We start from the raw sequence: 13,484 nt of genomic DNA, 5'->3' as shown, positions 1-13,484 counted from the left end.
AGGAACGATGAACAGATCTTACCTACGTCCTGCGGCTCCCACCGGCAATGCGGAAGGAGGGAGGTGGGCGGGATATTTATGTCCTGCTCATCTCCGCCCCTCTGTTTCTATTGGCCGGCTGCCGCGTGATGTCAATGTGACGCCGAGCGTCCCTCCCACTCCAGGAAGTGGATGTTCGCCGCCCACATCGAGGTCATATGGACGGGTAAGTACGTGTGATGGGGGGTTATTCGTTTGTGCGACACATTCAGCAAATTGAACGTGCGCACATACGATGGGGACGGGTACAATCGCATACGATATCGTATGCTTAATTGCAAGGTGTAAAGCAGGCTTTAGAGTCTACATGTTTGGCATTGTTGTAGTGAGCAAAGCCCACATAAATTATGGAGTGCTGGTTTCCGGAAACAGGAGCTGGTCACAATGTACAGGCACTGCAATGTACTGGGCACGACAAGGGCTGTTGTAATTTTTAATTCTACAACATTCATTGTGTAGCACCAATGGGCCAAGGCGTTAACCTTACTTGGGTGCTGCCCCCGTGCCAGCATCCGGGCTGCTCGGGTCCGGATCTGTACCGCCCCACAGGCTCGGCTGCGACCGCCGAGCCGCTCGGATCTGTGCTCGTACGGTGGGTGGTGGCTCGAACCTCTCACGGACCAGGGGGTCACATCGCTCTGCAAGGGAGTTGGCGCTACATGCAGGGACTTGACGGGGTGGGTCCATGGCTGGGGTTGTGGCGGTTTGGTTCGGGATGTAAGTTCGTGACGCCACCCACAGGTTGTGGTGAATAGATGGACACCACCGCTGCCGTTAACTAAACCTCCCGGGGACGGTGTTGCGCAGCTTGGTGTTGACCCCTCTGTGGGTAGGGGAGTAATGGTCCCGGGGGCCCGAGGGAGGTGCTGAAGCGTGGGAGCGGGCGCGGGCTGGATGCTGGTGCAGTGCAGCGCAGTGCGCGGCCCGAAGGCACTGGTGTACTCACTATGGCACAATACACTGGAGTCTCTGGTAAACCAAACGGGGTGATGAATGGGGCCCGCAGCCGGCTGCAGCTTCTCCCGGAATAGGTTGGTGGTTTCCGCCTTTCTCCTGCACCTCTTTGTATGGATGTTTTGACTCCTATGCCTAAGCAACGGTAGTCCGCTCCCCAACTTGTATATGCCGTAGGAGCCCATTTGCCCGAAGACGCTGGCCCTTTGGGTCTCTATGCCTTGGCGGTGGCTTTACCCTGTATGGTTGGGCTGTTGTCTTCTAACGGCTCTTGTGCGTGATAGGTCCTAAAGTCCAGTCCGCAATCAGTTGATTTGACTCAGCCCTGTCGGTTCAGGGCTTTGTACTGGGTCTGAGTACCCCTCCTGGTGCTCTGGTTTCCAATCGGTTCCCCGGTTCGGTACCGGTGGGCCACCGCCGGACCCAGTCCCTACGATTTCACCAGCTGTAATCCCAGCTCCTGCAGGTGGCCACCACCATCTGCCTCCTTGCCAAAGGTGACTGTGCTCCAACCCAGCCACCGGGGAAGTCTGTTGGCAGGCCTGGACACAGGACTGCCCTTGAACTTGACTTCTCTCTACTCTACACTACCACTCGACTCACTGTTTTCCCACCTCCAGGCCTGTGAACTCCTCGGTGGGCGGAGCCAACCACCTGGCTCCATCCCCCTGGTGTGGACATCAAACCTGGAGGGTGGTGACAAGGGTTTCTAGGTTGGCTGCTGTCACCTAATCTGGAGGGTGTGTGTGTGTGACTACCTGGGATGACCTGACTAGTCCAGGGCGTCACAGATCCGCAGTGTGGCTCGAGGGATTCTACCGGAGCCGGGGGTCGCGCGGACACTTCAAATAAAAGGGGGCGTATTTGTACGAGATTTGCCGTAAACTGTTTGTGACGCCACCCATGGTGTGTGGTGAAGTGTGGCACCACCGCTGCTGTTGTGGGACTCCCGGGGCCATGGGATGGCAGCTGGATGTTAACCCCTCTGTGGGTAGGGAAGGATGCCCCGAGGCCCAGTGTCTCTATGCCGGGGATGGTGCTGCAGGGGCCTGCACGCCCAGTCGAACCGGGAGATGTTAGGTTACTCAAGGTTGAATAAATCACACAAGTCCAGTGGTAAACCAAGGTGCTGGTGGCTGGCCGCCACTGTCGGGTGTATCTGGTCCCACACCCGGGCTGATGATCCGTATCACTTTCCTCTGCACTCAGTATGTGGTGTGTTGGACTTCACGGTGTGAAACACGGGAGTCCGCTCCCGGTCCTTTTTGTTGGGAGCCTTGCCCGCTGACGCTGACCCTTGGGATTTACCGGGCCCTGGTGGATGCCCTATCCCTCTCGGTGAGTGGTTGTCTGCTTTTGGGACTTTGGTTGGGACAGGACCTATAATCCTGCTCTCAATTGGTTAATTCGCTAGGTCGTTGGTTCGGTCATGGCTTCAGGGTCCAAGTACCCCCTCTGTGCACGGTTTCCGGGTCGGTTCTCCGGTGTGCTCCAACCCTGTCCCAGGCCACCTCGGATCTCCGGCAGCCGTCTTCCCGTCTCCTGCTAGATACGGACCACTGTCTGCTACCTAGCCAGGGCTTAAACCCCAACGCCTTTCCTTTCTGACTCCGCACTTCACTGGAGCTACACTGCTCCCCTTGAACTTCACCTCCTCTCCTCTCAACTGAACTTGAAAACTCTCACTCTCTTCCCACCCCGGGTTCTCCAGACCCCTAGGTGGGCATTTCTCATCCGCCTTGCCCACTAGTGTGTCTGTCCTACCCTAAGGAGGGGGTGGCTAGGGTTTCAGGTCGGCTGTATGTAACCCTGTGTGGGAAGGTGTTGTGCGGGGGCCTTACTGCGTGACTACCTGGTTTTGCCAGGGCATCACACTTGTCGCTGGGACGGTGATGTCAGGTCTGGGATGTCACGTGTGGCCCTTGCCCAGTTTCATGGCCCCAAGGTGTACAATAAAATGGGGATAGTGATGATGGAATGGAAGTTTGTCTCGTGATACCACCTATAGTACGCGGCCAGGGATTAGCCACCGCTGCGGTTGATGTCCTCCAGGGCTGATGGTGTCGCAGCAAGGGTGGTTGCTGCTCCCCACAGGTGGAGCGGGCCCTGGAGAGTTGATGGGGGAGACGATGACTGTTGGCATCGAAGTGCGTGGCGACGCCGCCGGCAATAAAGGAGTGACATGGCAAATGCGGTTCCAGGTCTTTTACTCACAGTTGGTAGATTGCCCGGAGGCACCGGTCTCCGCTGTGATTAAGCTCCAGCCGATCCCGGGTAAGTCAAAGTTCAGACCAGTGTGGTAGTCTGTGGGCCCTTCTGTATTGCCCCGCTCTCAGCAGCCGAGCTGCTCGGATCCTGACCTTCTCTGGGTGGCTCGAGGGTCTCCGGACCCGGGGGTCTCACGGTCACTTCAATCAAAAAGGGGGCTATAGTGGTGGTGGATGTAAGACGTATAGGTACGGGCTGAGCTGTATTAAATTCGTGACATCTTCCACGGTGTGTGGTGAGGTTGGACACCACCGCTGCAGTTACGGTGGCACCCGGGGGAGATGTTGTGCAGCAAGTTGTTAACCCCTCTGTGGGCAGGGATGGTGGCACCGGGACCCATTGGGTTTTTGGTGCAGGGAGATGGGTGACCGCAGGGTGCTGGTGTACTCACTATTGAAGGAAACACACGAGTCTCTGGTAAACCAAGGTGATGGTGGTTGGTGCCCGCTGCCGGCTGCGTTCTGGTCCCCCACCCGGCTGGTGGTCTCTGTCTTTCTCCTGCACCTTTGTAAGATGGTGGACTGCCTGTGCTTGCAACTTCAGGAGTCTGCTCCCGGCTGGATGTGGCCTAAGGAGCCCTTGCCCGCAGACACTGGCCCGTGGGATCTCTGAGCCCTGGCGGTGGCCTTCTATCCCCCTCGGTGGGCTGTTGTCTTCTAATAGGGATTTTGGGTGGGACAGGACCTCTAGTCCTGGCCTCAATCAGTAAATAACCTGGTTCCAGTCGCATCTTGTTACGGCTTCAGGGTCCGAGTACCCCCCTGTGTGCTCCGGTTTCTGAGTCGGTTCTCCGGGTCGGTACCGGCGGGCCACTACCCTGTCCTGGTCCACCTCAGTTCCACTGAGCCGTCTTCCCGGCTCCTGCAGACGGAGACCGCCATCTGCCTCCTAGCCAATGGCACCAGGGCTCCTACCCTGGTGCCGTTCAATTTGGGGTCTTCGCCTCTGCTGGAGCTGCACCCAGCTCCAGCCCACACTCCTCTCCAACTTGAACTCTAACACTTGACTCTAGACTAACTATTTTCCCGCCCCGGGCTGTCTAGACTCCTTGGTGGGCATCTTGCAACCGCCTGGTTCCGCCCCCTGGTGTGTCTACCCATCCCTGAGGGGGGTGACTAGGGTTTTAAGATTGGCTGATGTCACCTGTGAGGGAATGGTGTCGTGCAGGGGCCTATTTGTGATTGCCTGGCCCGGCCAGGGTGTCACACTTCCTCATTGTGCTTTTTAGTGTGGATCCCCGTGACCTGAAGTGCTTGGGGACCCCAGTGTACTGTTTAAGTTCCAGTCCCGTCTGCAGGTGCTGTGGGTCCGTGGTGGGGCCTGACTTAGATCACGACCCCGGACTCTATGTAGCACTGTGCTTCAGGAACTGTGGTGGCCAGAGGGACATGCAATTCCCCTGTTCTGCAGATTCTTGTGATCCAACGTAAAGTCTGTTCCACCCTAGGGCTCTGCACTCTGATTAGTGCTGGTTCCAAGGGAGCAATGAAGCTCTCCCCTCGGCAACCGTGTTTCTCCTTTGTCTCACAGGAGCTACCGGTCAGCCAACTCCTCCACTGTCGTCTCTTTCTCCTTCCAGTCTGTCCGGTCCTAACTATAGAAGCTCTGAAGCATTCTCTATAGCGACCGTGTTCTTCTGAGTCTCAGACTGTTCTGGCCTGAATGTGTGTGCGTGTCTGCTAAGCTGTGTGTGTTGTGTAAGTAAAAACCAGTGGTTAACCTCTTCCTTACCCGGGATGAATATTGCACCTTAAGTCAGATGCAACCCCTGTGGCGACTGAAGGCTCAGGGGCTCCACAACTGCATTTGACACCACAGGTGTTTTCCAGAGACTAAATCGTCACTACACCTATAGATGAATTCCCAGAGGGGTTTAATTTTCAAAATGTGGTCACCTGAGAGGATTTATTCTGTTCTTGCCCTAAGGGCTCCGCAAATGGAGTCTGCAAACTATTCTAGGAAAATCTGTGCTTTACAAATCAAATGATGATTTTTCCATCCTAAGTCCTGTGGTGTGGCCAAAAAGTACTAATTGTGTAACACATTATGGGGACCTTTTTACCTATTCCTCGTCTGAAAATTGGAAATATGGGGTTTAAATAACATTTTAGTGGTAAAAGTTTAATTATTTTTTGTTCACCACCCAATAGAATAAAATTTTGTGACACCTCTATTGTCAATTTGCTCACTGCACCCCTGGATGAATTCATTGAAGGGTGCAGTTGGTAAAATGGGGTCACGGCTGTTATAATACCTCAGGGGCTCTGCCAATGTGACATGGCTTCCGCAAACCATCCCAACTAAATGTGCACTACAGTATGGCACTCCTTGCATTCAGAATTTGGCACTGCGCCTGAAAAGTAGTTTTCAACCACATATAGGGTATTGGCATACTCAGGAGAAATTGCACAACAAATTGTATGCTCCAATTTATCCTGTTACACTTCTGAATTTGAAAAATTTTGCGTTAAAGCATCATTTTTGTGGTTAAAAATGTTGTTTTTAATATTCACGGTTCAACATTATAACATTCTGTGAAGCACTTGGGGGTTCAAGGTGCTCACCAAACATCTATATCAATTCCTTGAGGGGGGTCTAGCTTCCAAAATGCAATCACTTGTGGGAGACTCCACTGTTCTAGCATCTCAGGGGCTTTGCCAATATAACATGGCACCCAGAAACCATTCCAACTAAATCTGAGCTCAAAAATGGCACTCCTTCCCTTCACTTATTACTGTGCCTAAAAAGTAGTTTGGGCTTAAAGCAACAAAATTTGGGGTTAAAATTGTATTTTTTCATTTTCACGACTCAACATTATAAAATTCTGTGAACCATCTGGTGGTTTAAGATGCTTACCAAACTTCTAGATAATTTTCTTGAGGCGCCTTGAGTTTCCAAAATGGGACCACTTCTGGGGGAGCTTTACTGCTTAAGCACATCAGGGGCTCTCCAAATGCGAAATGTCGTCTGCAATCTATTCCAGGCAATTTTGGGCTCTAAAATTCAAAAGGCGCTCCTTCCCTTTGAATCCTGCCATGTAGCCAAACAGTAGATTTCCACCACATATGGGGTATTGTTGCACTCAGGAGAAATTGCACAACAAACTGTACAGTTCATTTTCTCCTACTACCCTTATAAAATGAAAGATTCAGGGTTAAAGCAACATTTTTGTGGTAAATTATGTATTTTTTTTTTTCATTTTCACTGCTGAACGGCATGAAATCTGTGAAACATCTGGGGGTTCAAGGTACTCCCCAAACATCTAGATACATTCCTTGAGGGGTTTAGTTTATAAATTGGGGCCACTTGTGCGGGAGGTCCACTGTTTAGGCACCTCTAGGGCTCTCCAAATGCTACATGATGTCCACTGATGATTTAAGTCAATTTTGCATTCAAAATGTCAAATAGCGATTCTTCCCTTCCAAGCCCTGCAGTGCTCCTAATTGATTTCCACCACATATGGAGTATCGGTATACTCAGGAGAAATTGCATACCAAATCATATGGTGCATTTTTGCTGTTCCCCTTATAAAAATAAAAGATTTAGGATTAAAGTAACACATTTGTGGTAAAAATGTATTTTTTTAATTTCACAGCTCAACGTTATAAAATCCTGTAAAGCACCTTTGGGTTCAAAACATTTCAAACATTTCTTAAGGAGTCTAGTTTTAAAAAATGAGGTCAGTTGTGGGGCAGCTCCCCTTTTTAACCATATCAAAGTCTCTCCAAATGCAACATAACGTCCGCTATCTATTCGAGACAACTATGCGTTCTAAAATTCAAATGGCACTCCTTCCCTTCCGAGCCCCTGCCTTGCACCAAATCAGTGGATTTCCACCCCACATGGGCTCTGCGTTGTACAGTATAATCACAGTGGATGGGATTTATAGAAATCTCATGCCCACTGTGCTTCTTTTCTCTGCAGCGTAAACTGACATGCGGAGCGACTTCCATCCTGTCAATTTATGCTTGCGGAGACTGGAGTGTCCTCTGCTGGGAAAACAGTGCAAAAGTCTATAGTGCAAAAGCGCCCCACAAACCTGATCATGGGCACTGGCAGCTGCGGTCTCCTACAGAGAACACTTGTGTCTCCGCAGGAGAAGACACATTTTGTCTAGGACGCAGCGTGTGTGGATTATGGGCACAAACCCTAAATCTCTGAAAAATGTGATTCAGACAAAATTCACAAAGGAAAATTCATTTTAATGAGGCAGAGGGAGTCACATTGACCTCATGTCTGGCCTGTAGTTCGACAGTGTCCATCTTTTTACGCCTCTTTTTAGGTGTGCAAAAAAGTGCCGTAATCAACATTTTTGTTCACCTTTGAAAAGATGGACCCTGCTATACAGAGTCCAGAGTAAGGCTATGTGCGCACAGTGTGTTTTTCACGGCGTTTTTGCGCATTTTTCGGGTACGTTTTTGGCTTCAAAACTGCATGACTTTGCTTCCCCAGCAAAGTCTATGAGTTTTCAATTTTGCTGTCCGCACACAACTTTTTTTTTAAGCTGCGTTTTTGAGCTTAAAAAAAAATGGACATGTCAATTCTTTTCTGCGTTTTTCTGCGTTTTCCCCCCATGCAATGCATTGGAAAACCGCAGAAAAACGCAGAGATCAAAAATGCAGCTAAACGCAGCCCAAAACAAAAAAATTTTTAGCCGCCAAAAACGCACAAAAACGCAGCGTCAAAAAAACGCAATGTGTGAACTTAGCCTTACGCTGCTGTCTCATTAGTGCACGGATCTGTTTCGGGCTTCACCTGAATCATGTATTTCAGAAATATAGATGGAAACCCGAATGTAAGTGTTCAGAATAGAGTACAGGATAAATGGGAACTGATCCAAAATGTTCTGTACCAAAATCGCCACCAAATAGTATTCAACTCAACCTACAAAAACACAAGTCTCACTCGGGTCCATCATTGGTTAACGGAAATATAGGGGGCTTCCACATTACTGGAAGCACAAAAGCTCTGTAAAAACTCTATGGCTCCCTCGCCCAAAAAAGAAATCCAGCAATATCTACACTCCGAAATCTAAATCGCCTCCTCTCTTCTGAGCCTCACAAACTGCCAAAACCACAGTTAGCATCCACATGTTTGGCAGTATTGTAGTAAAGGTGTGACGCCAGGGAATGGGGTACTCGGTCCTGGGCAGAATTTACAGTTAGGGGGTGTCACTTTGGTGGCCATTGCCCGGTTCCGTGCCCTGGCCCCTTTTGTCAGGGGTATATTTACAGGGGAGATAAGAGTTAATGTTCATGTGACGCCACCTGCAGGTTGTTGAAACGGGTATACCGCCGCTGCTGTGTAAGGGGGGCCGGGGCTGATGGAATGGAGCAGCTAGATGTCAGTCCCTCCGCAGGTAGGGAAGGCCCCAGTGCCCTCGTGGTGTTGGATGAGGTGGATACTGCAAGAACAGGGACACACAATGCTGGTTATCGTGGTGCTGGATAGGGTTGGACAGGCTGCAGAAAGGAGTCGGCACAGTCCGTGGATTGTATTTACTCACTGTGGACCCTGGACGGCTGGTTCGGGTCCCTGTATTGCCAGTGCCAGATAGTGACTTGGTTGCTCTGTCCCCGGCACTCTCGTTGTTGTTGGGACCCCGAAGCTTGAAACTTTGGGGGTCCGACTGTCTCTTGTTTGTTGGGTGCAGTCCATTTCTCTCTTCATGCGGCAGGCAGTGTGGACCCTTTGGGGAGGTATGTGTCTCAACCCCGATCCTTACGGTACTGCTGATGCCCCCGGATCTAGGTCAGTGAGGCCCGTGGAGGTACCCTCACCATGCAGGTAATTGTCAGGCTGTATAGAACTGTCGCCTGACTTAGGGCCCTGTGCCCTGTGCATGCTCCGGTCCCAGCGGTGCTTCCGCGCACCTGCCCTGGCGACCTTACTCCCGTGCCCCCAGGTCACCGCTACATGAACCCAGCTCCAGGCACCCTTCACTTCCTCCTTCCAGACTTTGACTGGCTTGCCCCCCTCCCACCAGGCTGGCTAGTTCTTGGACTGGCTCTGCCTACTGGGTGGCCACCCCTTTTCTGACTAACCCTTTGAGCCCTGGTGTGAGTGGCAACTGGGATTTTTAGGCATTTGGTGCTGTTGCTGGCACTGGTGTTACAGGTCCCAGGGGGTCCCCGAGAGGATGCAGTTCCCTGTAGTGCCCTGAGTGGCTCAGGGCCGCGCTACAAAGGGAGCCCGCCAAAAATTTGCAGGTTTCCAGAAGCACGAGCTAGGCACAATGTATGAGCACAACAATGTACTGGGGACATCAAGGATTTATTTAGAATTTTTAATTTTGCAACATTTACTGTGTTTGAGACCATGGGTGTTTTCCTGAGACTAATTGTCATTACACCGATAGATGAATTCCCAGAGATGTGTAATTTCCAAAATGTGGTCACTTGAGGGAGATTTCTTCTGTTTTGGTACTTTGGCGCATTGCAAATGGAGTTCACAAACTATTCTAGGAAAATCTTTGCTCCACAAATCAAACGGCGCTTCTTCCTTTCTGAGCCCTGTGGTGCAGCCAATCAGTACTGTACAGTCACATGTGGGGTATTGCCATGTTCAGGAGAAATTGAGAAACACTATGAGACCTTTTTATACCTATTTCCCTTGCAAACATTGGAAATCTGGGATTAAAACAACATTTTAGTGGTAAAAATATAATTATTTTTTGTTCACCGCCCAATATTATTACATTTTGTGACACACCTGTAGTATCAATATGCTCACTGCAACCCTGGATGAATTCATTGAGGGGTGCAGTATGTAAAATGAGGTCACTTGTGGGGGGTTTCTGCTGTTCTAGCAGCCCAGGGGATCTTCAAATATGATATGGCACCTGCAAACCATTCCAACTAAATCTGCACTCCAATACCTCCTTAACTTGTTCACTTTGGTCTATGCCTCAAAAATAGTTTTCCACCACATATGGGATACTGGTGTACTCAGTATAAATTATACAACAAATTGTATGGTTCATTATCTCTTGTTACCTTAATAAATTTGAAAAAGTTGGAGTTAACAAAACATTTTGGAGGTTTAAATTTTTTTTTTTTAGTGCTCAATGTTATGAAATTTTGTGAAGCCCCTGGGGGTTCCAGGTGCTCACCAACCATCTAGATAAATTACTTGAGCAGTCTAGTTTGCAAAATGGGGTCACTTGTGGAGGCACTCTACCGCTTAGGCACCTCAGGGGGTCTCCAAACCAGACATGACATCTGCAATTGATTCCAGCTAGTTTTGCAGTCAAATGGTGCTCCTTCCCTTCTAAGCCCTGCCATGCGCCCAAAAAGTGTATTCCACCACATATGAGGTAACAATGTATATGTAGAAGAAATTGCACAACAAATTTCATGGTGGATTTTTTCCTGATAGTTTTTTTTTTTTCACAAGGGTAGCTGGTTGAAGTAACAATTTTTTAATAAAAATGTATTTTTATTTTCACGGCTCAACATTATACAATTCTGTGAAGCCCCCAGGGGTTCAGGGTGCTCACCAAATATCTAGATAAATTCACTGAGGGATCTAGTTTCTAAAATGGAGTCACTTGTGCAGAAGCTCCACTGTTTAGGTACCTCAGGGGGTCTTCAATCACATGGTGTCTGCTAATGATTCCAGCTAATTTTGCTTTCAAAAATTCAAATGGCACTCCTTCCCTTCTGAGCGCTGCTGTGCGCCCAAACAGTTGATTTCCAGCACAAGTGAATGGGAGTTATTGTCTTATTCAGGAGAAATTGCACAATAAATTGTATGTTGCATTTTCTCTTACTACCCTTGCGAAAATGCAAAATTTTATGGCTAAGTTAACATTTTTGTGGGAAAAAGTAAAATTTTCATTTTTTTCCTTCCCTATTGCTTTGGTTCCTGTGAAGCACCTAAAGGGTAAATAAACTAATTAAATGTGGTTTTCAGTAATGAGAAGTGTGCAGTTTATAGACTGGTGTCACTTTTGGTTATTTTCTGTCACCTAGGCCTCTCAAAGTCTCTTCAAATGTGATGTGGTCCCTAAAAGAAATGGTTTTGTAAATTTTGTTGGAAAAAGGAGAAATTGGTTATAAATAGGGATGATCGAATACCCTATTATTCGCTTCAATGGATATCCAGCCAATACCTCGCCGCTATTCGAGTATTCGCGAATATTCGACCCCCCAATGCAAGTCTATGGGAAACCAGAATAATTTTTATTTCGGACCTGTCAGTGACCTGTGGTGACTGAGGAAAAGGCTGAAATGGATGGGAAAAGGCTGAAACAGCATGGGTGTCACGGACGGGTGCCGCCTCCGCTGCGGCAACCAGGGCTGCTTGAGTGACGCTCGGATCCAGGATCGTGTCTGGGGCTCGAGTGGTGACCGGAGCCGGGGCTCGTGCAACCGCCCGTCCTCGCAACAGTGAAAAAGGGGGGTATTTACAGTGTAGATTGTCTGTGACGCCACCCGTGGGTTGCGGTGATGGGATGGTGGCACCGCCGCTGCCTCTCGGGGCCGGTGTCCAAGACCGGGACCGATGGTGTAGGGGGCAGCAAGGTGGTAGCCCCTCCACGGGTAGGGGGAAGGTGTAGTCCTGGGGCCCGGGGTGTAGGTATGGAGCAGTGCTGGGGCGCCGTCGGCAGGTCGGACCGGATGGCACCGGTGTACTCACACTTAGGAGGAATTCACACAGTCTGTATTGTAAACCAAGGCCGGATGCCGGTTGCCTCTGGAGGGGGTGTGCTGGTCCCGCACACGGGTTGACAAAGTAGGGACCCTTCCTCCTGCACTTGTATCTTGCTTTGTGTGGATTAAACCCATCTGGAACGGGAGAAATCAGCTCCCCTGCAGCTTTGTACGCAGAGGGACACCCTATCCCCCGCGTTGGGCTGCCGGTCTGCTCTATCTGGGCTTCTCTCCTCAGAAACAAGGCCTGGTACCTTGTCCCGCTGGTTAATTAACAAGGGGCTTGAAGCTTGCCTCGTCCTAGGGTCCAGGTACCCCGCCTGTGCATGGCCACCGGACCGGATTCCCGTCGTCGGTACCAGCGGGCTACAACCCTGCCCCGGTCCACTTCAGGTCTCCCGTGACCGGATCTCTGTCGCCTGTGGACCTACAATGCCATCTGCCACCTAATCAATCCTCCCGTGGTCCAAGGGCTCCAACCCTGACCACACTGCAGACTCCTCAATGTTTGACTCTGTCTGCTCCAGACTGCAGCTTCCACTCCTCTTTAACTCTGACTCCACTGAACTCCAAACTCAAACTGCAAACTGAAAACGCCAAAACTCCTGGTTCCCACCCCGCGGGCAGCGGGGCGCTGCGCTCGCTAAGGCTCGGGTCCGGCGCTGCGGCTGCTGCTCGGTGGCTCGAGCGGTGGACCGGATCCGGGGACTCGAGCGGCGCTCCTCGCCCGTGAGTGAAAAGGGGGTGGTTTGGTTTGGGGATTTAGTCCGTGACACCACCCATGGGTTGTGGTGAATATGGGCACCACCGCTGCTGGTGACGGGGATCCTGGGAGCGATTGTAGGGAGCAGCTGGGATGTTGTTTTCCCCCTCCGTGGGTAGAGGTTGGTAGTCCCGGGGCCCGGTGTTGTGACAGGGAGGCAGGGTCGGTGAGGTGCAGGGTTGCAGGGACAGTACAGGGCGGTGCTGGATGGCACGGGTGTACTCACTCAGCAAGAGATGGACAAAGTCTCCGGTAAACCAAACGGCTGGATGGACGGGTCCCGCAGCCGGCTGCTGTGTCTCTCCCCGGACAGGTGATGGTGGCTGTCTCTCCCTGCACCTTTGTGTTCTGCCTTGACTACGATGGGTTCCCAACGGTAGTCCGCTCCCCGGTGTATGGATGCCGGAGGAGCCCGTTTTGCCCGCAGGCGCTGGCCCTTGGGTCTCTAGCCTGTGTCGGTGGCTGTATAGCCTCACGGTGCGGACGGTTGCCTTCTAACGGGTCTTTGTCTGTTAGGAAACCCCTGGGGTTCCGGTCACACTCGGATTTGACTTTTGTCGGCGTCTCCAAGCCTGGTCGGGGTCCGATGGCCCTGCCTGTATGTGCTAGCTTCACTTCACTCCCCGGTCGGTACCGGTGCGCCACCGCCCGACCCCGGTCCTACGGTTCCACGTTGATCCACCACTCCTGCAGACGGCCACCACCGTCTGCCAACCTTGCTGTCAGTGCCTGGGCCACAAACCCAGACACTCTCCACTTTACTCCTCTCACTTCAACCTCCTAAACTGCACTACTGTTTTTCCCGC

Source organism: Anomaloglossus baeobatrachus, chromosome 11 (genome assembly GCF_048569485.1).
Source record: "Anomaloglossus baeobatrachus isolate aAnoBae1 chromosome 11, aAnoBae1.hap1, whole genome shotgun sequence".
Lineage (NCBI taxonomy): Eukaryota > Metazoa > Chordata > Amphibia > Anura > Aromobatidae > Anomaloglossus > Anomaloglossus baeobatrachus.
The sequence above is the reverse complement of the archived record's forward strand: the minus strand, read 5'-3'. Positions refer to the sequence as shown.